This window comes from Meles meles, chromosome 5 (genome assembly GCF_922984935.1).
Source record: "Meles meles chromosome 5, mMelMel3.1 paternal haplotype, whole genome shotgun sequence".
Classification (NCBI taxonomy): Eukaryota; Metazoa; Chordata; class Mammalia; order Carnivora; family Mustelidae; genus Meles; species Meles meles.
The window spans coordinates 118,357,470-118,382,645 of NC_060070.1; positions in this window are offsets into that span (position 1 = coordinate 118,357,470).

A 25,176-nucleotide genomic window follows, 5' to 3' on the forward strand; every position below is an offset into this window, starting at 1 on the left:
ACAAAGGATTTTCTGAAAATATATTTCAAAATGTTTGTATGTAGTGTCTGAGCATGTGGGTTTAGAGCAAAAGGGATTTTAGAACTGTCTTCTAAAATCTGCTTATATATAATACAGCCTTTGCTTTTGGATTTGTAAAAGCTTGTAGTATATATATGGAAATACCAAACATTTCTATTAATAAACTTTCTCTATGGAGGTTACTTAAGCTAAACGGTCATTGTAACATTTATTTTAGGTTTACTAAATTCCTGGCATTGTACTGAGTGCTCTCTAAGTGATCACCATACAAACATACCTATAGGGGAAAGACTATTATTATATAAGAATAACCTGAGGCATAGAGAGATTAAATAACTCATTCCATGGTAACATGTCTAGCAAATTGCAAATCTGAGGTTGAAGTCCAAGAGGTCTGGCCCCAGAGCTCATGATCATAACCACACAGAAATAAATGTTTGTAGGGACACCTGGGTGGCTCAGTCAGTTAAGTATCTGACTCTTGATTTCAGCTCAGGTCATCATCTCAGGATCACGGGATCAAGCCCTTCTGTGTTGGGTTCCCTGCTCAGCTGGGAGTCTGCAGAAGAGTCTTTCTCTACCTCTTCCTCTGCCCCTCCCCGCCCCCTGTTCTCTCTCTCTCTCGAGTAAATAAATATATATTTAAAAAAGAGAGAGAAATAAATGTTTATGAATGAATATTAATGATGGCTTTGAAAAAGTCATTGCCATGTGTTCCAATTTCCTTTTGCAACTGAGGCAAAATAGAATATAGAAATGAGAAGCTATTCTCCTTTGCAAGTTCCTGTTCGAAAGTAATAAAGTAAGCATCTTTAGGGTCATTTCTGTCCATACCCTGCAATGCACATTATCAACTATATCACATTCCCTATTATTTTGCAAACTACTTGGTATGTATTAGCTATACATGGCTGCAATTGGTCATTCATCTATTTTGCTGTGTAAGCTGAATTTTCTAATTAGGGTTTTAAAATTACTAAACAATATATTTTTGCTGCAAAAGTACATGAAAGAAATTTAAAATCATGATTATTCCCACAATCCAAAGATAACCTTTTCAGTACATTTTGCTATAAATCATTCCAGTCATTTTTGTCTTCTCTACTCTATGGCAAGATAATTTGTTGAATATTTTGTTTTCTCTGTTGTAGGTATTTGTCTTCCTTAAGCCTAAGAAGTTAGCCAAATCTTATCTTTCAGGAGATTTTATATTGCAGAAATACCATAAGATGTGACAGAACTTCTACTGAGGAAGCTGAGATAGGCAGGCTCCCCAAACTAAGAAGTGAACCTTGGAAGCCATGGGAGAATATGCCCAGACCAAGGTCAGCATGAACGTTAACAAGTAGCATAAGACAGAACTTTCTTTTGTCCCTGAAGAGAAAGGAGGGAGAAATAAATGAAATGTGATATGTCTTGTACTATCTGTGAAAATTAATTTGTAAAAAAGGTATAATTACAAACTAAGTATAAATTGGTATGCAAATCCTTCAATCTCCCATGCATTTACTTGAAAAGCCTTTTTTTTGTGACTGAAGTCCTCCAATTTTTTTCTTTTCTTTTCAGTGAGATATAATTACATATTATGAAATTCCCCATTTTAAGATGTACCACTCAGTGAGTTTTAGCATATTCAAAAGATTGTGCAACCATCACCGCCATGTAATTCCAGAATATTTACATCACTACAAACAAACAAACACAACCCTTGTACCTGTTTGCAGTCATTTCCATGCCCCTCCCAAATCCATTCACTGACACTAATTTACTTTTTGTCTCTGGATCTTCCTTTTCCAGACATTTCATATAAGCAGAATCATAGAACTCGTGGTCTTTTGTACTAGGCTTCTTTCACAAAACATTTTTCCAAGTTTCGTTCATGTTGCAATATTTATCAGAACTTTTTGATGGTGAAATAATATTCTATTGTATGGGTATATACTATTTTTTAAAATATTTTATTTATTCATTTGACAGAGAGAGAGAGGAAACAGAAGCAGGGAGAGTGGGAGGGGGAGAAGCAGGCTTCCCGCCGAGTAGGGAACCTGATGCAGGGCTTGATCCCAGAGTCCTGGGATCATGACCTGAGCCAAAGGCAGACGCTTAATGACTGAGCCACACAGACGCCCCATATACACTATTTTTTATCCATTCATCAGATAGACATTTGGCTTGTTTCTACTTTTTGCTCATTTTAAAGGATGCTGTTACATTTGTATACAAGTTTTTGTGTAAAGATATGCTTTCATTTCTCTTGCATAAATAATTAGGGGTACGATTACTGTGTAATATAATAGCTCTATATGTCACTTTTTGAGGAAGTGCCAAACTTCTCCACAGAGCTTGTACAAATTTACATTCCCACCAGCAAAGTATGAGGATCCCAATTTCTCCAAATTCTTACTAGCACCTGTTACCATGCTCTTTATTTTTTATTTTTATTCTTTTAAGTCAAATTCAATCCCCTATTTACTTATTTTTATTGAAGTATAATTAACATATAATATTATATTAATTTCAGGTACACAACATATTGATTTAGCAATTCCATACATTACTCAGTGCTCACCACAATAAATGTAGTTACTGTCATCCAACAACATTACTACAAACTATTGACTATATTCCCTATCTGTACTTTTCATTTCTATGAATGATTTATTTTCTAACTGGAAGTTTGTAGCTCTTAATCCCTTTATCTATTTCACACCTCCCCTCTAGCAACCACCAATTTGGTTCTCTGTATTTAAGAGTGTTTTTTGTTTATTTGTTTCTTTGTTCATTTGTTTCAGTTTTTAGATTCCTCATATAAGTGAAATCATATGGTATTTATATATTTATTATTGAGTTAGAAGAGCTCTTTACATATTCTGGTTACTAGGTCCTTATCAGATAAATGGTTTGCTTATATTTCTCCCAATCTGTAAGTTGTATTTTCACTCTTTTGCTGATCCTTTTAAAACACAAAATTTTAAATCTCAGTTAAGTCCAATTTATCTACTTTTTCTTTGGTTCCTTGTGTTTTGATATTACATCCAAGGAACCATTACCTAACCCAACATCATGAAAATTTATGTCTATAATTTCTTTTATGAGTTTTTTTTCCATTTTATTTATTTTTTCAGCGTAACAGTATTCATTCTTTTTGCACAACACCCAGTGCTCCATGCAAAACGTGCCCTCCCCATTACCCACCACCTGTTCCCCCAACCTCCCACCCTTGACCCTTCAAAACCCTCAGGTTGCCCCAACCTCTGAAAAACAACCTGAGGGTTTTGAAGGGTCTTTTATGAGTTTTATGGTTGTAGATCTTATACCTAGGTCACTTAAAATCTATTTTTTAACCCAAAGAGTGTATTATATCGTATGGTAAAAATAGAGGTACAAACTACTTTTCTTGCATGCTGATATCCAGTTGTCTCAGCACCATGTGTCAATAATAGATAGCACTCTTCTTTAACTGGCAACTTCTCAAAAATAAATTTACCATAAATGTATGGTTGATACCTGATTCTCAGTTCCATTCTGTTATTCTATATGTGTCCTTATCTGAGTACCACAGAATCTTGACCTATATAGCTTTGAAGGAAGTTTTAAAATCAGGAGTGTGAATCCTCCAATTTTGTTTTTCCTTTTCAAGATTTTTTGGTGATATTTGGACCCTTGTAATTCCATATGAATTTTAGGATCCACTTATCCTAGGAAATGATCTCTTCTCTCCTATCTTTTTGAATTGTTTGTGCAGGATTGGTGTTAATTATTTTTTCTATTTTAGGATTTTTTTTATTTCTTTTAAGCATAACAGAATTCTCTGGTTTTTGCACCACACCCAGTGCTCCATGCAATACGTGCCCTCCTTAATACCCACCACGTGGCTCCCCCAACCTCCCCCCTACCCCGCCCCTTCAAAACCCTCAGATTGTTTTTCAGAGTCCATAGTCTCTCATGGTTCACCTCCCCTTCCAATTTCCCTCAACTCCCATCTTAAAAAGATTTTTTATATATTTATTTGACACACACAAAGAGAGAGCACAGGCAGTGGGAGCAAGAGGGAGAGGGAGAAGCAGGGAGCCTAATGTGGGACTCAATCTCAAGACCCTGGGATCATGACCTGAGCCAAAAACAGATACTTAACTAACTGGGCTACCCAAGTCCCTTTTAAGATTTTATTTATTTATTTGAGAGAGAGCAAAAGAGCAGTATTGGGGGGAGGGGCAGAAGGACTAGCCGACTCCCCACTGAGTGCAGAGTCCAAAGTGTGGTTAGATATCAGGGCCATGAAATCATGGCCTGAGCCAAAGACAGATGCTTAACTGACTGAGCCACCCAGATACACTGGTGTTGATTCTTTAAATGTAGAATTCATCAGTGAAGCCACCTAGTACTGAGATTTTTTATTACTATATCAATTTCTTTACATGTTACAGTTCGAAAAGAATATACTATTTATTTTTTACTTAGTTTTGAGAGTTTGTGTCTTTCAGGGACTTTGTTTAATCTGTTACCTAATTTGTTAGCATATAATTGTTCGTGATATTTTCTTAGAATCTTTTGATTTTTTTTAAAGATTTTATTTATTTATTTATTTGACAAACAGAGATCACAGGTAGGCAGAGAGGCAGGCAGAGAGAGGAAGGGAAGCAGGCTTCCTGCTGAGCAGAGAACTCTATGCAGGGCTTGATCCCAGGACGCTAGGATCAGGACCTGAGCTGAAGGCAGAGGCCTTAACCCACTGAGCCACCCAGGCACCCCAGATCAGTTATAATATCCTCTCTTGCACTGCTGATTTTATTTATGCATTTATGTATTTACTTTTTTTTTTGCACTCCTGATTTTAATAAATTGGGTTTCTTTCTTTCTTTCTTCTTACTCTAGATTTAGTTTGATTGTCCAATTTTTTTAAGAAGGAAGATCAGGTAATGAATTTCATATCTAGTTTTCTTTATTGTAAATATCTGCATCCAAAAATTCCTTTTTGCTATTGCTAAATTCCATAGTTTTTGTATGTTTTCATTTTCATTTATCTCAAAAAATTTTCTAATTCCCCTTGTGATTTCTTATTTAATCCGTTGGTTATACAGGAATGCATTGTTTAATTTCTACATATTTGTGAATTTCCAAAATATCCTTCTGTTATCAATTTTTAACTTCAGCCCACTATAGTTGGAGAACATACATTGTAAGATTTCTATACCATGAGTTTGTTTGTTTGTTTGTTTGTTTTTGAGCTTTTTTTGTGACCTTGATATGGGCTATACTGCAGAATGTTCCATATGTACTTGAGAAGAATACATAGTTGTTCTTCAGTAGAGGATCCTATAGATATCCATTAAGTCTAGTTGGTTTATAGTATTATTCAAGTCTTCTATTTCCCTGCTGATTATCTTTCTCATTGCTATATCCATTTTTAATGGGGTATAATAATAATAATAATCCATTATTGTTGATGTATCTCTATTTCTGTTTAATTCTGTCAGCTTTTCTTTCACATATTTTGGAGTTCTACTGTTAGATGCATGCGTGCTTATAATTGTTATGCTTTCCTGGTGGAACAATCTTTAATTACAAAATGTTTTTCTTTGTTTTTGGTAACAATTTTTGTTCTAAAATCTATTTTGTTTGATATGAAGATAGACCACTGAGTTCTCTCTTTTGGTTACCAACTGCATGCTATATCTTTTCCCATTCTCTTTCTTTCAACTTATTTGTCTTTGAAGCTAAACGGCTTCAAAACTTTTGTATAAAGCATATCCGTGAGTTATGTGGATTATTAGATTATTTTTTGTTTTATCAATTCTGCCAATCTCTGTTTTTTAATTGAAGTGTTTAATACATTTACTTTAACAAAATTACTGACAAGGAAGGATTTATCTGTTGTTTTGTTATATATTTTCTGTATTTTTTTGTCTTTTTGTTTCTCCTTTCCTCTCCTATTGTCTTCTTTTGTGTTAAAAGAGCTATTTTCTTATTTTTCATTTGATTTCTCTTATTTTTTAGTTGATTTCTTAGTCGTTACTCTGGAAATTATCATCAGCATCTTAATTTATAACAATCTACTTCAGATTAATGCTAACTTAATTTCAATTGCATACAAAAACTTCAGTTTTATATATCTCTGTTCCTCACCTGTTGCAAGCTACCTGCTCAAATCTGCTGTTGATTTCAGTTTTTCATTTCAGCTATTGGACTTTTCAACTCAGTGAGAAAGGGAAAGGAAGAAGAAAATGAAGTGGATGGTTCCTCATCCTGTCCCTCCCCACAATGGCCTCATTTCATCAGGAAGCCCTAAGAAGAGAGAGAGATTAAAGCCAAGACATGAAAAAAAAAAAAAAAGACCTACCTTGTCATCTGGCACATCTGACACATTCAGATCTACTAAAACACCTACATAAGGAAGTGTTATGCAAAGATGCAGAGAGCCAGTTCTCCATACTTGGTCATCAATGGTCAGCTCACCACCTAACCATACTGAGCAACCACTACAGAAAGACACTATGCTCTGTTTTGCTGGAAGGAAACTAAAAGATCCACAGGTCTCCTGTCCTCGCGTAACAGCATTCCCTTCAGAGGCTCTAGTAGAAGTACTGATGGCAGTGGGCATGTTTCCCAAGTTGTTAGCACATAGGTAGCCTGAGTCAAAGAACATAAATACACTATTTCCTGAGCACTGTGAGACAACCTTGGAGACTCCCAGATATACCCAGGGAGACTTTGAATTAATGTGGAGGTACAGCAATTTTGTATATTAAATATTAAATATGAATGTGACCTCATATATTTTCACAGACTCCCCCACCACCTAAATATACTTCATTTTTTAGAGTAGTATAGGTTCACCGAAAAATTGGACATAAAGTGCAGACAGTTCCCTTAGAAACTCTGCCACCACAACATGTACACCATCTCCACTATCAAAATCACCCACCAAAGTAGTACATTTGTTACAATTAACGAGCCTACACTGACACATCACTTTTTTTTCTGGTATTGATTTTTTTTAATTTTTTAATTTTTTTATACACATATAATGCATTATTAGCCCCAGGGGTAGAAGTCTGTGAATAACCAGGTTTACACACGTCACAGCAACTCACCATAGCACATACCCTCCCCAACGTCCATAACCCCACCACCCTCTCCCTAAACCCCTCTCCCCAGCAACCCTCAGTTTGTTTTGTGACATTAAGAGTCTCCCATGGTTTGTCTCCCTCCCGATCCCATCGTGCCTCCCCCATTCCTCTCCTACCCCACAAACCTCCCCCGCTGCATCTCCACTTCCTCAGATCAGGGAGATCATATGATAGTTGTCTTTCTCCAACTGACTTATTTCGCTAAGCATCATTTTTACCCAGATGCCACAGTTTGCACTACAGTTCATTCTTGGTATTGCAAATTCTATGGGTTTTGAGCAATGTATAGTGATCTGTCTCCAGAATATGGTGAAAACAACTATTTCAAGCAAGTCTTATCTAGAAGTGGCAATATTGAGTGTTTTCCACTGAGCAGAAATAAATGTTCCTTAGTAAACTTGAGGTTACATTTCAACAGATATGAACTGTGATTGTAAGTTTTAACCTGTGACAGTGGCCTTTGAGATGTGTTACCAGAACTGCATGTAGCAAGAGAACAGGGGTGGGGACACCCTATATATGCTTATGTGACAGTGGCCATTACAGATTCCTGATCTCTCTTCAGCCTCTTCCCCCAGAAGAACCAGGAATACCCAAAATTAAGTCCTTTATGGTAGTTTGCAAGGCAGGCCAAGGGGTCTCAGAACCAGAAGGGTTTCCATAGGCATTAAGTTGTTTTAGACAAAATGTGGGATGGGTGACAGGATTTGGACTCCAGTGGCTTCTTAGAAGACACAAGAACCTAGTGTCAGTAGAAGATTCAGTGATAGAGGGACTATCTCTTTAGTGACACATAATTCAGACTTCTAACTTAGGAAATGCCCAACTAAGGAAATAAATATTTCCTCTCTAATTGGAAGGCAAGAATTATGTTCATAATTATTTTTAAAGAGCTTAATTGATATCTTATCAGAATAATAAATCTATTTTAACAGCAAAATTCAAGTAGTCCTAAACCCCTATTAAAAATAAAAAAGTAGCAATTCCTGCCTCATGGTTCTCTACCAGTAACCCACTCCCCCAAATTTAACTGATGCCTCTTCTTTGCCGTTTGTTCCCATTCTAACTACAACTTGACACCTTTTCTGTTCTACTCTCATTCAGGTGGGGGCTGTGGAAGGTTTTCAGTTAAAGATGTGTGTCTTCAATATGAAGTCTGGATGTCTGATTTTTTTTCTAACTCTTCACAGTGGCTAGCAAGTGATCTATCCAAAAGGACAAATGTGTAAACAAAACTGCATGTTACTGACTACATAGAAGTGAACATCTGCTCTGAAGAAAGAAAAAGAAAGAAAGAAAGAAAGAAGAAAGAAAGAAAGAAAGAAAGAAAGAAAGAAAGAAAGAAAGAAAGAAAGAAAAAGGAAAAAAGAAAAAAAGGAATTGGGAAAGTCCCATTGGTAAATCTGTTCTTAACAATGACCAAATACCTGTGGTCTGGATCTGCTGCACATCAGTGTTCTTGCAGCTCTTCAAACCATGTGTGAATAAACAGTCTGCAAAATTATTTGGAGATCCACAAGAAAATCACAGCACATATAATATAACTGGTGGCCACTGCTGATTTTTAATGCTATGTCTGTCTTCTGTACTGGGTAACAGGTCACTCCCCCCCCCCCCCCCCCCCCGCCCCGTATGCTCATGGAGAGAATGATTTCTGGTGTCTCTTCCTCTTCTCATGAAGACAGAAATCCTGTGGGATTAAGTATTCACACATATGACCTCATTTAACCTTAATTACTTCTGTAGAGGTCCTATCTCCAAATACAGACAAATTGGGGGTTAAGTCTTTAACATAGGGATTGGTGGGGAGGAGAAGACACAATCCAGTCCACAACAGATAGAAATTATCTAACTAAATATCCAGTGGTCACACACGTTTTCAGCATATTGAAAAATATATGGGGGAAAGCCTGGGAAATTTGAAAGCAGAAGTTAAAGACACAAAGATTCAGTTTTCACTCAATTTTACTTGAAAATAAGATCATGCTTTTAAAAGGGAGACATGTCATTGGAAAGTGGGAGAGCTGACTTTGGAAATCTGGAAATTACATCATACTTAGCAAATGTCACTTCTAAGAGGAGGTATCCTTATCTGTTGCAATCTATTTTATAAAAATTCATTAAAAATAAGTCAGAAAATCATTTGCACCTGGAGAACATATAATCTCAATAGTCTCTCACCACAGATTGTGTCTCTGAATGAGCAAAAGTTGAATAAAATGTTAACAGTAAACAGACTTTCCTTAGGAATATGTTGTATTACTGGAAATTATGCAAATAGCTTCCCTGAATTTTTTCCAGAAAATTTTAAAACTGAGTTTCCATATGTCTTCCACATTTTTTAGAGAAAATATGTGTTGACAAACTTCATGGAATTATCTCAACTATTTACGTGGCTGTTAATTTCTCTACAATCTGCATCAATTAACAACTGTACTTTCCTGTTTGTGTGTGTTGTCATACTGATTTATAAAAGGAAAAGCTGTTGTATTGTTCTCTGTACTTATTTTTAATGATAGAAGTTTTGTTGCATGCAAGGAACCAGATTCATCAAATTTCCCAAGATACTTATAAACAGAATTCAGTCTAGAAGCATCATGAAAAAATGCTTCTTTCAAAGTTATGAAAATGACTTATAAAATATATCAGCTAAGTATGAAATATGGGCCTTACATGGAATTATTCGTAAGCAGAGAGCAGGAGTCGAGAGGATGGCTGAGGGATCTGAAGTGTGTACAGCAGGAACCGGGGCCACTGGTGCCTGCTGCTGGTTTTCTAAACAGGGAAGGGATTATCTCCTAGTACCAGACTCAAATCATTCAAAATGCAAAAAGAAAGATGCTGTCTATTCACAATTGCACAACAGAGCCTGAACATCAGTGATTTTTAACTATGTAATAATGTTTTGATGAATAGAATATTTTGTGAACTTGGAATTATTAACTTTGAAAAATAAGAGACTAAATAGAAGCACAGTTTGTAAATTATATTTCGGATTTTCCTTTCAGTCACTGAGAGCCACTTTTTCCCTCTTCATCATAAATGCCTTAGAGTATCCATCATGGAAATAAGTTCTCCCATAATTTCAGAAAATTTTAAAAATCCACTGCCTATGGATTCACTCACTCAAAAGTCTGGTGGAACGCATACTTATTGTCTAACCTTGTGCTTAATGCCAGGATGGAGCAGAAACAAGCAGACATCATCTTTGCCCTAAGTAATCCCTGTCTGTGGGTACTTCAGTGTTAGAGCTGATGGCCGACGGGGATGTGCTGGCTTTTCATAACCAACTTCCATCCTGATTGTCGAGTTCCTTATTTTGATTGGCTAATATCTGTGTTTTCAAAGGTACCTAAATATTATAAATATCTCCTTGCCTATAATGTGATAGCAAGTATTCAGCTTAAATTTTCAAATTATATTATTTCACTGATGTGTGTGTTTGTATATACACTTGGTTTAGTTTATAATAACATAAAAATTCCACTCAGCATAATCTCCTCCAGTCCCATCCATGTTGATGCAAAAGTTGTGAAATAAGTCAAGCAGAGAAAGTCAATTATCATATGGTTTCACTTACTTGTGGAACATAAGGACTAACATGGAGGACATTAGGAGACGGAAAGGAAAAGTGAAGGGGGGAAATTGGAGGGGGAGGCAAACTGTGGAGAGACTGTGGACTCTGAGAAACAAACTGAGGGTTTTAGAGGGGAGGGGAGTGGGGGGGATGGGTGAGCCTGGTGGTGGATTTTAAGGAGGATGCCTATAGCATGGATCACTGGGCGTTATACATAAAGAATGAATCTTGGAACACTGCATCAAAAACTAGTGATGTATTGTATGGTGACTAACATAACACAATAAAAAAATTTAAATTAAAAAAATAACATAAAAATTCCGAGTATCATTTGGCAGATTTCAAGCTTTACTACAAAGCTGTGATCACCAAGACAGCGTGGTACTGGCATAAAAACAGACACATAGACCAGTGGAACAGAGTGGAGAGCCCAGATATGGACCCTCAACTCTATGGTCAAATAATCTTCGACAAAACAGGAAAAAATATTCAATGGAAAAAAGACAGTCTCTTCAATAAATGGTGCTGGGAAAACTGGACAGCGATATGTAGAAGAATGAAACTTGACCATTCTCTTACACCGTACACAAAGATAAACTCGAAATGGATAAAAGACCTCAACGTGAGACAGGAATCTATCAGAATCCTAGAGGAGAACATAGGCAGTAACCTCTTCGATATCAGCCACAGCAACTTCTTTCAAGATATGTCTCCAAAGGCCAAGGAAACAAAAGCGAAAATGAACTTTTGGGACTTCATCAAGATCAAAAGCTTCTGCACAGCAAAGGAAACAGTCAACAAAACAAAAAGATTTTTAAAATTCCAAAAAAGGCATAATAAGCAATATGAAGTCACCGGACCATATTCTTAGAGGTTATGGTCTATAAAGAGAACCATCTCTTCATGCTACTTAACAGACCTGACTAATTTGAACAACACCACTGTATTCGAAGCAGAGGCTACAATAACAAAGGAGAGGTTTGAACCCGGTAACAGTTCTAAGAACCGGCACAAATCATCACCTCTCTAAGTGAAAGTTTCCTCACCTCTAAAATATAACCAAACAATATGAAGCCATCTCAACTAAAAGGCTATAGGAAAAAAGCAGGAAAAGAAGGGAACTTAAATGTAACACCTAATTTTTATTTCCATTGACTTTTAAAAAACAAACCCATTATCCTTTCTTACTTTTAGGAACAGTGATGTTTACATCATTCCTCCTCAGATGGCCTCGATTCACTATTTGCACTGAAGAGGAAGCACTTACTGCAGAATTCTTAAGAACATGGGCCTGATGACTTACTATTTCCTCATTTTTCTCCCATTAAACTGACCTTTTTGGACCATAGTCTACATGGAAGAAACCTAGTATCATTGTCACTGTCTCCAGTTTTTCCTCGTTTTTTTGTTTTTTTGTTTTTTTTTTTTTTCCAACTAGGCTTTCCCTAGTATGTGACATTGCATTTTTACCTCATACAACAAAGCAAATACTGGTGGTGGTTGTTTTTTTTTTTTTAAATTGTCACAAGTGGTACAATTTGGAGGTAAACAGAAAGTGAATTTTATTATAGCCCCTCTGTCAGAGATTCATTTTTACACTGAATTAAAAAGGGCGTCTTATAAGAAGTTTGCCATCTGTGTACACAACAGTTTGGAAACCCTCTGACCGTTAAATATCTGGAAATATGTGCTGCGGGACAAGAAGTCATGGAGAAAAAGACAGACTTCTGTGCGGAAAGCAACTTCTTTTCCTACCTTTAGCCTAGTTATTATAACTTTGTAACTTTCAAATTTATGAACAGTTGGCCTGCTTTATAAAGAATTCAAAAGGCATACTGATCATGATAAAAAGAGAGATTCATCTATAGCTTCTCTAGTGTGAAGAGTCAGTGATGGTGGCCAAGGAAGGGGAAGAATTCCTTCCAGCGCTTGCAGATCAGTTGGCCCCAGAGTGCCCGACTATGGTCTTTTTTTTTTTTTTTTTTTTTTTCTTTACTACTGCCATGTTTTATTCTTTTTTTTTTTTCCATTTTATTTATTTTTTCAGCGTAACAGTATTCATTCTTTTTGCACAACACCCAGTGCTCCATGCAAAACGTGCCCTCCCCATTACCCACCACCTGTTCCCCCAACCTCCCACCCCTGACCCTTCAAAACCCTCAGGTTGCCCCAACCTCCCACCCCTGACCTTTCAAAACCCTCAGGTTGTTTTTCAGAGTCCATAGTCTCTTATGGTTCGCCTCCCCTCCCCAATGTCCATAGCCCGCTCCCCCTCTCCCAATCCCACCTCCCCCCAGGAACCCCCAGTTTGTTTTGTGAGATTAAGAGTCATTTATGGTTTGTCTCCCTCCCAATCCCATCTTGTTTCATTTACTCTTCTCCTATCCCCCTACCCCCCCATGTTGCTTCTCCATGTCCTCATATCAGGGAGATCATGGGAGAAGATATTTGCAAACGACATATCAGATAAAGGGCTAGTATCCAAAATCTATAAGGAACTTAGCAAACTCAACACCCAAAGAACAAACAATCCAATCAAGAAATGGGCAGAGGACATGAACAGACATTTCTGCAAAGAAGACATCCAGATGGCCAACAGACCCATGAAAAAGTGCTCCACGTCACTCGGCATCAGGGAAATACAAATCAAAACCACAATGAGATATCACCTCACACCAGTCAGAATGGCTAAAATTAACAAGTCAGGAAATGACAGATGCTGGAGAGGATGTGGAGAAAGGGGAACCCTCCTCCACTGTTGGTGGGAATGCAAGCTGGTGCAACCACTCTGGAAAACAGCATGGAGGTTCCTCAAAATGTTGAAAATAGAACTACCCTATGACCCAGCAATTGCACTACTGGGTATTTACCCTAAAGATACAAACATAGTGATCCGAAGGGGCACGTGTACCCGAATGTTTATAGCAGCAATGTCTACAATAGCCAGACTATGGAAAGAACCTAGATGTCCATCAACAGATGAATGGCTAAAGAAGATGTGGTATATATACACAATGGAATACTATGCAGCCATCAAAAGAAATGAAATCTTGCCATTTGCGACGATGTGGATGGAACTAGAGCGTATCATGCTTAGTGAAATAACCCGACTATGGTCTTAAGTAGCTCTGGAGTTTGCTAGACAACTGAGGGGCACAGAATTATTCAGGGCAACCCACTATCTTTATCTAATGATTTCAAGAGGAAGCAGTAGGTCACATTGAAAATAATGGAAGTCACTGATGGCTTCAGAAATTCGAAGTGGCCTCTATATCCAGAGCTTTCCCCAAAGTGTTAAGGCTGTCCTCTCATTAACAGTGTTTCAGAAAATCATTATAGATTTGGCCTGGTGAATTAGTCTAGGTGATAGCAGTAAAGACAGAAAGAGAAAATAGAAAGAAAGACAATATGAAGAAGGTTGGCATAGTAGGGACATATCTCATTTCTGTCCACATTCTATGGATGAAACTAGCCATGTTGGCAGGAGGGCACACTAAGAAATTTGGTCTCTGCCGGGCCAGCTGCTTCCCAGAGACAATTCTGTGCTGAGACTGAAAAAGCCCCTGTTTGATGAGTGACCAGTCATCTCTGAAGCAACTAAATCTCTGGCTCAAAAAGTTTGCTTTAAGATTTTGTGTACAATTTTCAAATTGAGTCGTTTATGCAATTCTAGATAATATTATTTCCTTGAGTGATTTTTATAGTAAGTCTTCAGTTATCATTTGAGATTTCATTCGAAATGGGTGAAACAGTAGAGCCCAGATTGTAATCTTTGTATTACACTGTAATGTAATCTTTGTGTAATCTTTGATTACATTGCTAATCAAAGTAAGATTATCAATTTAGGGAGTGTTGCATTAGGAATGATTTTCAAAGAGGAAATATATTTTTAAACCAGATGAGATTACTCAATCTTTGGTCTTGGCCAGGTCTTGTCCTAGATTGCTGAAAGTTCTCATGACAACCAACAATCTCAAATATCCAATTATTTTTCTCTATTTAAAGAGTTTCCTTGTGCTATGTAGTGAGCAGTATTATTGCTGCTAAGAAAATAAGTCTCCCACTAGCTGACAAACCAGAAAATGTGTAGAAATCAGGTGATAGGAGAAGAGTAAATGAAACAAGATGGGATTGGGAGGGAGACAAACCATAAATGACTCTTAATCTCACAAAACAAACTGGGGGTTGCTGGGGGGAGGTGGGATTGGGAGAGGGGGAGCGGGCTATGGACATTGGGGAGGGGAGGCGAACCATAAGAGACTATGTACTCTGAAAAACAACCTGAGGGTTTTGAAAGGTCAGGGGTGGGAGGTTGGGGGAACAGGTGGTGGGTAATGGGGAGGGCACGTTTTGCATGGAGCACTGGGTGTTGTGCAAAAAGAATGAATACTGTTACACTGAAAAAATAAATAAAATGAAAAAAAAAAAAAAAAGAATTGCTTTGTTGCATCCTAAAAAAAAAATTAAAAAAAAAAAAAAAAAAGAAATTAGGGGGTGAAATCCAGACAGTTTAAAATGGTATGCTGGCTTTTGAATGTTTGGTTTCACTTACTATTACCACTAATAACCATATCATCAAACTGCATAGACCTAAAAATGTCATTTGGTAAAATCACTCAGTTTTCATTTAAATGATAAGTGGAAGAGTTTATATGTACACTAAAAACCCGCAAGCGGTCTTGGAGGGTTAAGTCAAAGTAGGATATATATAAATATACTCATTTTTTTATGTTTCTCTCCCTCTTTGGGAAAAAAGAATTCTAAGTATAAAAATAATTTCAGTAAGGATTAGGAAAGTAAAGTTTATGACTTATTGTCCCATTGGGCCAAGATCTAAATTTTATTTTATTTTAAAGATTCTATTTATTTATTTATTTGACAGAGAGAGAGAGATCACAAGTAGGCAGGTGGGTGGGGAGGAAGCAGGTTCCCTGCTGAGCAGAGATCCCAATGCGGTTCTTCATCCCAGGACCCTGATATCATGACCTGAACCAAAGTCAGAGACTTATCCCACTGAGACACCCAGATGCCCCTCAAGACTTAAATTTTAAAAAGGAGATGTTAATAATCAACATTACCAAAGCCAGAGGACAGGTATCAAGCGTGGGAGCAGATGTCTTCAAAGAAAATATATGCTTTTCCTCTTCCATGTAAAGAAATATGTATAGAATATCTCTTAAGTTCATGAAAGTCTATGATTATTGCTAAACACAAAAACTAAAGAAAAAGACACACTGTTTTGCCTACAATATGAATGCAGTTTCTGCATCCTACCCTAATGCAGAAGCATAACTATCAAATAACAATAGATTTGCTGAGCCAAAAATGGAAGAAAAAATAGGCATTTTTAAGCTACTTAATCTTGGTTCAGAATTTCAGAGTATACTTTGGTAAAAACACAATAATTTTAATAAGAATTTTGTGCACCATCCTTTACTAACTATTTTGTAATAGGCATATTAAACATTAGCCGTAAATTTATTGTACATTTTAATTCAGTTTAGAATTTTTTTTGTGTCTCGGGGCGCCTGGGTGGCTCAGCGGGTTAAAGCCTCTGCCTTCGGCTCAGGTCATGATCCCAGGATCCTGGGATCAAGCCCCGCATTGGGCTCTCTGCTTGGCTGGGAGCCTGCTTCCTTCTCTCTCTCTCTCTGCCTGCCTCTCTGCCTACTTGTGATCTCTATCTGTCAAATAAATAAATCTTTAAAAAAAAAAAAAGAATTTTTTTTGTGTCTGTAAAAAGGTTTTGAATTCAAATTTAAATATTTTTATTTTAGAAAGGTTAGTAAATTTACCCAATTAAAAAAACCTTCTGTCCAGGTGGTGGGTAATAGGGAGGGCACGTATTGCATGGAGCACTGGGTGTTGTGAAAAAACAATGAATACTGTTATGCTGAAAAAAAAATTAATTAATTAATTAAAATATAAAAAAAAAACCAACCTTCTGTCACTGGCTTGCCTGGCCGGTTCAGTCAGTAGTAGAGCATGTCTCTTGATCTTGGGGTTGTGAGTTCAAACTCCATGTTGGGTGTAGAGGTTACTTAAAAATAAAATCTTCAAATAAAAAAGGCTACTCTCACTTTATTAACCCTCAGTGTTTGGAAAATTCCCAAAAAGTCGGAGTGAAAGTTGTGATCCTATTTCAGCATCCTACCTTATCATAGTATAAAATATAATGTAGATCAAAATCTTTTGGTGAAGGATATTCTTTAATGCAAAAAAAAGGAAAAATTCAAAAGGATAAATAAATTAGCTTAAAAATATTTTTATACATGGTAATAATAAAATTTGAGAATAAAAATCAAGTTATTCTCATATAGAAAACACTGTTATGAACACAAAATTTTCTCATCTCTTTCCTGAGGATACTTATTAATGCTTTTAAATGTAAGAATTTGTGTCCTGTCAAAAACTTAGAAATATATGTTTATTTATAGCTATCCAGTCATTTTAAGTGGAAAATGGTAACTAAACACAAAGAGTAACAGAAAGGAATTTATACTTTTGCTTCAGCTTATTTTAATTTATAGATGTATTCTGGTACATGGTCAAAAGTCCTCAATCTAGAAGCTATCTCATTGCCATGGTATTAGTTTCCTAAAGTTGCTATAACAAAATACCACAAAGAGGGTGGCTTAAACATGGACATTTATTGTCTCACTTTTGGAGCCAAGACATCAAGATCAAAGCATACACAGGGTTGGTTTCTTCTGAGATCTGTGAGGGAAGGATCTTTTTCAATCCTCTCCCCTTGGCTTATTGGTGATCAATTTCATGTTCACAAGGTGTTTCCCTTTATGCAATTCTATCTCCAAATTTCTTTTTTAAGAATACCAGTCATAGTAGATTTAAGGCTACCTAATTACCTCCTTTTAACGTGATAAAAACTCTATCTTCAAATAAGGTCATATCCTGATGTACTTACTAGTGGTTGTGATCTTTAGCATATGTATTTGGGTGGAGGGAACAATTCAACCCATGACAACCATAAATTATGTAGTTACAAGTGTGAGTGTCAGAACATATGTAAGAAGCAGGAACACTTATAAGCCATCTTTCCACCTCTTGTGGAAGAAGAGAGTCTTTCCATCCAGGGCAGAAAACTGGCAGCCTTTTTCGTTTTTTACTAGTAAAAAGTGGTTACACCACCTGCTTCTCTGGCTTCCTGAAGTTAATGCATTATAAGTAGTGTATGCTGTCTGCTATCCAGAAATGGAAGGTAATTTTCAAAGTGTGCTTTGTGCACATTCAATATTTCTAATCTACTCTTGAGAAAAATGAACCACTGAATGTCTACCTGAGAACTCCCTATACCAATCAAATACTTTGATGTTTGCTGTATTAACCACTGGCAGGGAGCTGGCCACAGACTTACATTTTAATTTTATTCCTTGAAATTTATCAAAGTGAATAGTGAAAACATGTCTTTGAATTTTGATTCTATATTTATTGAAAAGTACGACTGACCATTTTTCTGAATTTGGTAATTAGGACTAGCACTCTCTCAATACCCAGTTTGTTTTTCCTTCTCTGATTTATAAAAATTATTTAACTGAAAATGTTGTCTTTTTTGCTTTAGTTGATTGTTAGAATTTATGCTGTTGAGATAATTATAGTGACTTTTTATGTTGGGCATATCTGTTTTTCTCCTATTTTTTTATATTTAATTTTTTAAATTTTTTTATAAACATATAATGTATTTTTATCCCCAGGGGTACAGGTCTGTGAATCGCCAAGTTTACACACTTCACAGCACTCACCATAGCACATACTCTCCTCAATGTCTATAGCCCCACTCACCTCTCCCGACCCCCATCTTCCCAGCAGCCCTCAGTTTGTTCTGTGAGATTAAGAGTCACTTATGGTTTTTCTCCCTCCCGATCCCATCTTATTTCATTTATTCTTTTCCTACCCCCCAAACCTCCCATGTTGCATCTCCACTTCCTCATATCAGGGAGATCATATGATAGTTGTCTTTCTCCTATTGAATTATTTCGCTAAGCATAATACCCTCTAGTCCCATCCACGTTGTCGCAAATTGCAAGATTTCATTTCTTTTAATGGCTGCATAGTATTCCATTGTATATATATGCCACATCTTCTTTATCCATTCATCTGTTGATGGACATCTAGGTTCTTTCCATAGTTTGGCTATTGTGGACATTGCTGCTGTAAACATTCAGGTGCACATGCCCCTTCAGATCACTACTATTTGTATCTTTAGGGTAAATACCCAGTAGTGCAATTTCTGGGTCACAGGGTAGCTCTATTTTCAACTTTTTGAGGAACCTCCATGCTGTTTTCCAGAGTGGTTGCACCAGCTTGCATTCCCACCAACAGTGGAGGAGGAGTCCCCTTCTCCCCATCTTCACCAGCATCTGTCATTTGCTGACTTGTTAATTTTAGCCATTCTGACTGGTGTGAGGTGATATCTCATTGTGGTTTTGATTTGTATTTCCCTCATGCTGAGTAATGTGGAGCAATTTTTCATGTGTCTGTTGGCCATCTGGATGTCTTCTTTGCAGAAATATCTGTTCATGTCCTCTGCCCATTTCTTGATTTAATTATTTGCTCCTTGGGTGTTGAGTTTGCTAAATTCTTTATAGATTTTGGACACTAGCCCTTTATGGATATGTCATTTGCAAATATCTTCTCCCATTCTGTCAGTTGTCTTTTGGTTTTGTTAATTGTTTCCTTTGCTGTGAAAAAGCTTTTGATCTTGATGAAATCCCAATAGGTCATCTTTGCCCTTGCTTCCCTTCCCTTTGCCGATGTTCCTAGGAAGAAGTTGCTGCAGCTGATGTTGAAGAGGTTGCTGCCTGTGTTCTCCTCAAATATTTTGATGGATTCCTTTCTTACATTGAGGTCCTTCATCCATTTTGAGTCTATTTTCATGTGTGGTGTAAGGAAATGGTCCAATTTCTCTTCTTTTCTTTATTTCTTTTTTTTTTTAATGTGGCTGTCCAATTTTCCCAACACCGTTTGTTGAAGAGGCTGTCTTTTTTCCATTGGACATTCTTTCCTGCTTTGTCGAAGATTAGTTGACCATAGAGTTGAGGATCTATTTCTGGGCTCTCTATTCTGTTCCATTGATCTATGTGTCTGTTTTTGTGCCAGTACCATACTGTCTTGATAATGACAGCTTTGTAATAGAGCTTGAAGTCCAGAATTGTGATGCCACCAACTTTGGCTTTCTTTTTCAATATTCCTCTGGCTATTCAAGGTCTTTTCTGGTGCCATATAAATTTTAGGATTATTTGTTCCATTTGTTTGAAAAAATGGGTGGGATTTTGATAGGGATTGCATTAAACGTGTAGATTGCTTTAGGTAGCATAGACATTTTCACAATATTTATTCTTCCAATCCAGGAGCATGGAACATTTTCCCATTTCTTTGTGTCTTCCTCAATTTCTTTCATGAGTACTTTATAGTTTTCTGCATATAGATCCTTGCCTCTTTGTTTAGGTTTATTCCTAGGTATCTTATAGTTTTGGGTGCAATTGTAAATGGGATTGATTCCTTAATTTCTCTTTCTTCTGTCTTTTTGTTGATGTAAAGAAATGCAACTGATTTCTGTGCATTGACTTTCTATCCTGACACTTTACTGAATTCCTGTACAAGTTCTAGCAGTTTTGGAGTGGAGTCTTTTGGGTTTTCAACTATCATCTGCAAAGAGTGAAAGTTTGACTTCTTCTTTGCCAATTTGGATGCCTTTAATTTCTTTTTGTTATCTGATTGCTGAGGCTAGGACTTCTAATACTATGTTGAATAGCAGTGGTGATAATGGACATCTCTGCCATGTTCCTGACCTTAGCAGAAAAGCTTTTAGTTTTTCTCCATTGAGAATGATATTTGCGGTGGGTTTTTCAGAGATGATTTTGATAATATTGAGGTATGTGCCCTCTATCCCTACACTTTGAAGAGTTTTGATCAGGAAGGGATGCTGTACTTTGTCAAATGCTTTTTCAGCATCTACTGAGATTATCATATGGTTCTTGTTCTTTCTTTTATTAATGTAATGTATCACATTGATTGACTTGCAGTTGTTGAACCAACCCTGCAGCCCTGGAATAAATCCCACTTGGTCGTGGTGAGTAATCTTTTTAATGTACCGTTGGATCCTATTGGCTAGTATTTTGCTGAGAATTTTCACATCTGTGTTCATCAAGGATATTGGCTGTAATTTCCTTTTTTGATGGGATCCTTGCCTGGTTTTGGGATCAAGGTGATGCTGGCCTCATAAAATGAGTTTAGAAGTTTTCCTTCCATTTCTATTTTTTTTAAAGATTTTATTTATTTATTTGACAGAGAGAGAGATCACAAGTAGGCAGAGAGGCAGGCAGAGAGAGAGGAGGAAGCAGGCTCCCTGCGGAGCAGAGAGCCTGACGCAGGGCTCAATCTCAGGACCCTGAGATCATGACCTGAGCCAAAGGCAGCGGCTTAATCCACTGAGCTACCCAGGCGCCCCCCATTTCTATTTTTTGGAACAGTTTCAGGAGAATAGGAGTTAGTTCTTCTTTAAATGTTTGGTAGAATTCCCCTGGGAAGCCGTCTGGCCCTGGGCTTTTGTTTGTTTGGAGATTTTTTATGTCTGTTTCAATCTCCTTACTGGTTATGGGCCTGTTCAGGTTTTCTATTTCTTCCTGGTTCAGTTGTGGTAGTTTATATGTCTCTAGGAATGCATCCATTTCTTCCAGATTGTCAAATTTGTTGGTGTAGAGTTGCTCATAGTATGTTCTTATAATTGTCTGTATTTCTTTGGTGTTAGTTGTGATCTCTCCTCTTACATTCATGATTTTATTGATTTGGGTCCTTTCTCTTTTCTTTTTGATAAGTCTGGCCAGGAGTTTATCAATCTTATTAATTATTTCAAAGAACCAGCTCCTAGTCTTGTTGATTTGTTCTATTGTGTTTTTTGGTTTCTATTTCATTGATTTCTGCTCTAATCTTTATGATTTCTCTTCTCCTGCTGGGTTTAGGCTTTCTTTCTTGTTCTTTCTCCAGCTCCTTTAGGTGTAGGGTTAGGTTTTTTACTTGAGAACTTTCTTGTTTCTTGAGAAAGGCTTGTACCACTATATATTTTCCTCTCATGACTGCTTTTGCTGTGTTCCACAGATTTTGAATGGTTGTGTTCTCATTATCATTTGTTTCCATGAATTTCTTCAATTCTTCTTTAATTTCCTGGTTGACCCATTCATTCTTTAGAAGGATGCTGTTTAGTCTCCATGTATTTGGGTTCTTTCCAAATTTCCTTTGTGATTGAGTTCTAGCTTCAGAGCATTGTGGACTGAAAATATGCAGGGAATGATTCCAATCTTTTGATGCTGGTTGAGACCTAATTTATGACCCAGGATGTGATCTACTGTGGAAAATGTTCCATGTGCACTAGAAAAGAATGTGTATTCTGTTTCTTTGGGATGAAATGTTCTGAATAGATCTGTGATGTCCATCTAGTCCAGTGTGTCATTTAAGGCCTTTATTTCCTTGTTGATCTTCTGCTTGGATGATCTGTCCATTTCAGTAAGGGGAGTGTTAACGTCCCCTACTATTATTGTATTATTGTTGATGTGTTTCTTTGATATTGTTATTAATTGGTTGATATAGTTGGCTGCTCCCATGTTAGGGGCATAGATATTTAAAATTGTTAGATCTTCTTGTTGGACAGACCCTTTGAGTAGGATATAGTGTCCTTCCTCATTTCTTATTATAGTCTTTGGCTTCAAATCTAATTGATCTGATATAAGGATTGCCACACTGGCTTTCTTCTGATGTCCATTAGCATGGTACATTGTTTTCCACCCCCTCACTTTAAATCTGGAGGTGTCTTTGGGTCTAAAATGAGTTTCTTGTAGGCAGCATATTGGTGGGTTTTGTTTTTTATCCAATCTGATACCCTTTGTCTTTTGATTGGGGCATTTAGCCCATTAACATTCAGGGTAACTATTGAGAGATATGAGTTTAGTGCCATTGTATTGCCTGTAAGGTGACTGTTACTGTATATTGTCTCTGTTCTATTCTGATCTACTACTTTTAGGCTCTCTCTTTGCTTAGAGGACCCCTTTCAATATTTCCTGTAGAGCTTGTTTGATGTTTGCAAATTCTTTCAGTTTTTGTTTGTCCTGGAAGCTTTTTATCTCTCCTTCTATTTTCAATGATAGCCTAGCTGGATAGAGTATTCTTGGCTGCATGTTTTTCTCGTTCAGTACTCTGAATATATCATGCCAGTTCTTTATGGCCTGCTGGGTCTCTATGGATAAGTCTGCTGCCAATCTAATATTTTTACCATTGTATGTTACAGACTTCCTTTCCCGGGCTGCTTTCAGGATTGTCTCTTTGTCATTGTATGTTACAGACTTCTTTTCCCGGGCTGCTTTCAGGATTTTCTCTTTGTCACTAAGACTTGTAAATTTTACTATCAGGTGACGGGGTGTGGTCCTATTTTTATTGATTTTAAAGGGTGTTCTTTGCATCTCCTGGGTTTTGATGTTTGTTCCCTTTCCCATATTAGGGAAGGTCTCTACAATAATTCTCTCCAATATACCTTCTGCTCTCCTCTCTCTTTTTTCTTCTTCTGGAATCCCAATTATTCTTATGTTGTTTCATCTTATGGTGTCACTTATCTCTCGAATTCTCCCCTCGTGGTCCAGTAGCTGTAGTCTCTCTTTTGCTCATCTTCTTTATTCTCTGTCATTTGGTCTTCTATATCACTAATTCTTTCTTCTTCATCATTTATCCTAACAGTAAGAGCCTCCATTTTCATTTCACCTCATTAATAGCTTTTTTTTTATTTCAACTTGATTAGATTTTAGTTCTTTTATTTCTCCAGAAAGGGCTTTTATCTCTCCAGAGAGAGTTTCTCTTATATCTTCCATGCCTTTTTCAAGCCCAGCTAGAACCTTGAGAATCGTCATTCTGAACTCGAGATCTGACATATTACCAATGTCCATATTGATTAGGTCCCCAGCCTTCTGTACTGCCTCTTGTTCTTCTTTTTTTGTGGTGAGTTTTTCTGCCTTGTCATTTTGTCTGGATAAGAATATATGAAGGAGCAAATAAAATACTAAAAGGGTGGCAAAGACCCCAGGAAAATGAACTTTAACCAAATCAGAAGAGACCCCAAATCGTGGGGGGGAGAAGGGGGATAAAAAGAAGCTCAGAAAAAAAAATTAAAAACAAACAAACAAACAAATAAAGAAAAAATATAAAAAAGAAAAAAATGTATATATTAGACTGGTAACTAGAACCAGGTCACCCACTTTATTTTGGGAGTATTTTGGTCTCTTAGAAGAAACTACCTCCCAAAATTTTAAAGAAGGAAAAACATATATAAGGGTAAATACAATGAAGGGATGGAATATGCCTATAAAGATGAAAATTTTTTTTTTAATTTTTTATTTCTTTGACAGAGAGAAATCACAACTAGGCAGAGAGGCAGGCAGAGAGAGAGGAGGAAGCAGGCTCCCTGCAGAGCAGAGAGCCCAATGCGGGGCTTGATCCCAGGACCCTGGGACCATGACCTGAGCTGAAGGCAGAGGCTTTAACCCACTGAGCCACCCAGGCGCCCCAAGATGAAAAATTTTTTTTAAAAATTTCTAAAAATGGAATTATAAAGTAAGTCGGTTGGGAGAATAAAGAAAAAGAAAGTGGAGAGAATTTGCTCAGGCTGAAGACTAGAACAAGTCCGAAGTTAGATTTAGGGTATATTTTGATCTATTAGAAGAAGTTGTACCTCAAATTTTTTAGAAGGAAAAAAAACCCTGTGTGTATACAAAAAATAAAGTTAGATACAATGAAGGATAAAATATGACTATAATAATGAAGCTTCAAAAAAGATTATTATTATTTTTTTAATGAAAGATATTGTTAAAATAAACTAGTTAAAAAAAACATTTAAAAAGGAAAGGGTAAACGTTAAAAAAAATTAGCAGAAGAAAAAATTAAAATTAAAAAAAATTAAATTAACTGCAAGACTAAAGAATCATGGGGAGAAAGCCATGAGTTCCATGCTTTGCTTTCTCCTCCTCTGGAATTCCGCTTGGTAAGTGGAATTCTCCTTGGTAAGTCAACTTGGTCTTGGCTGGGTTTCTTATTGATCTTCTGGGGCAGGGGCCTGTTGTAGTGATTCTCATGTGTCTTTGGCCAAGGCAGCATTGCACTGCCCTTACCAGGGGGCGGGCTAATAATCCACTCAGGTTTGCTTTCGGGAGCTTTTGTTCCCTGAATGCTTTCCGTAGAGTTCTGGAGGACGGGAATGAAAATGGCGGCCTCCCAATCTCCGGCTCAGAAGAGCTGAGAGCTCGGGGCCACATTCCTTAGTGGGCCTTCAGAGAAAAGTGCTCAGTCACTTTTGTCTCCCTGGCCTCCGGCTGCGCTCTGAGCTCACCCAGCCTGTGCCTGGTTCAAGGTCACCCCGAGCTGAGACTCTCTCCTCAGCTCTGTCTCTGTAGC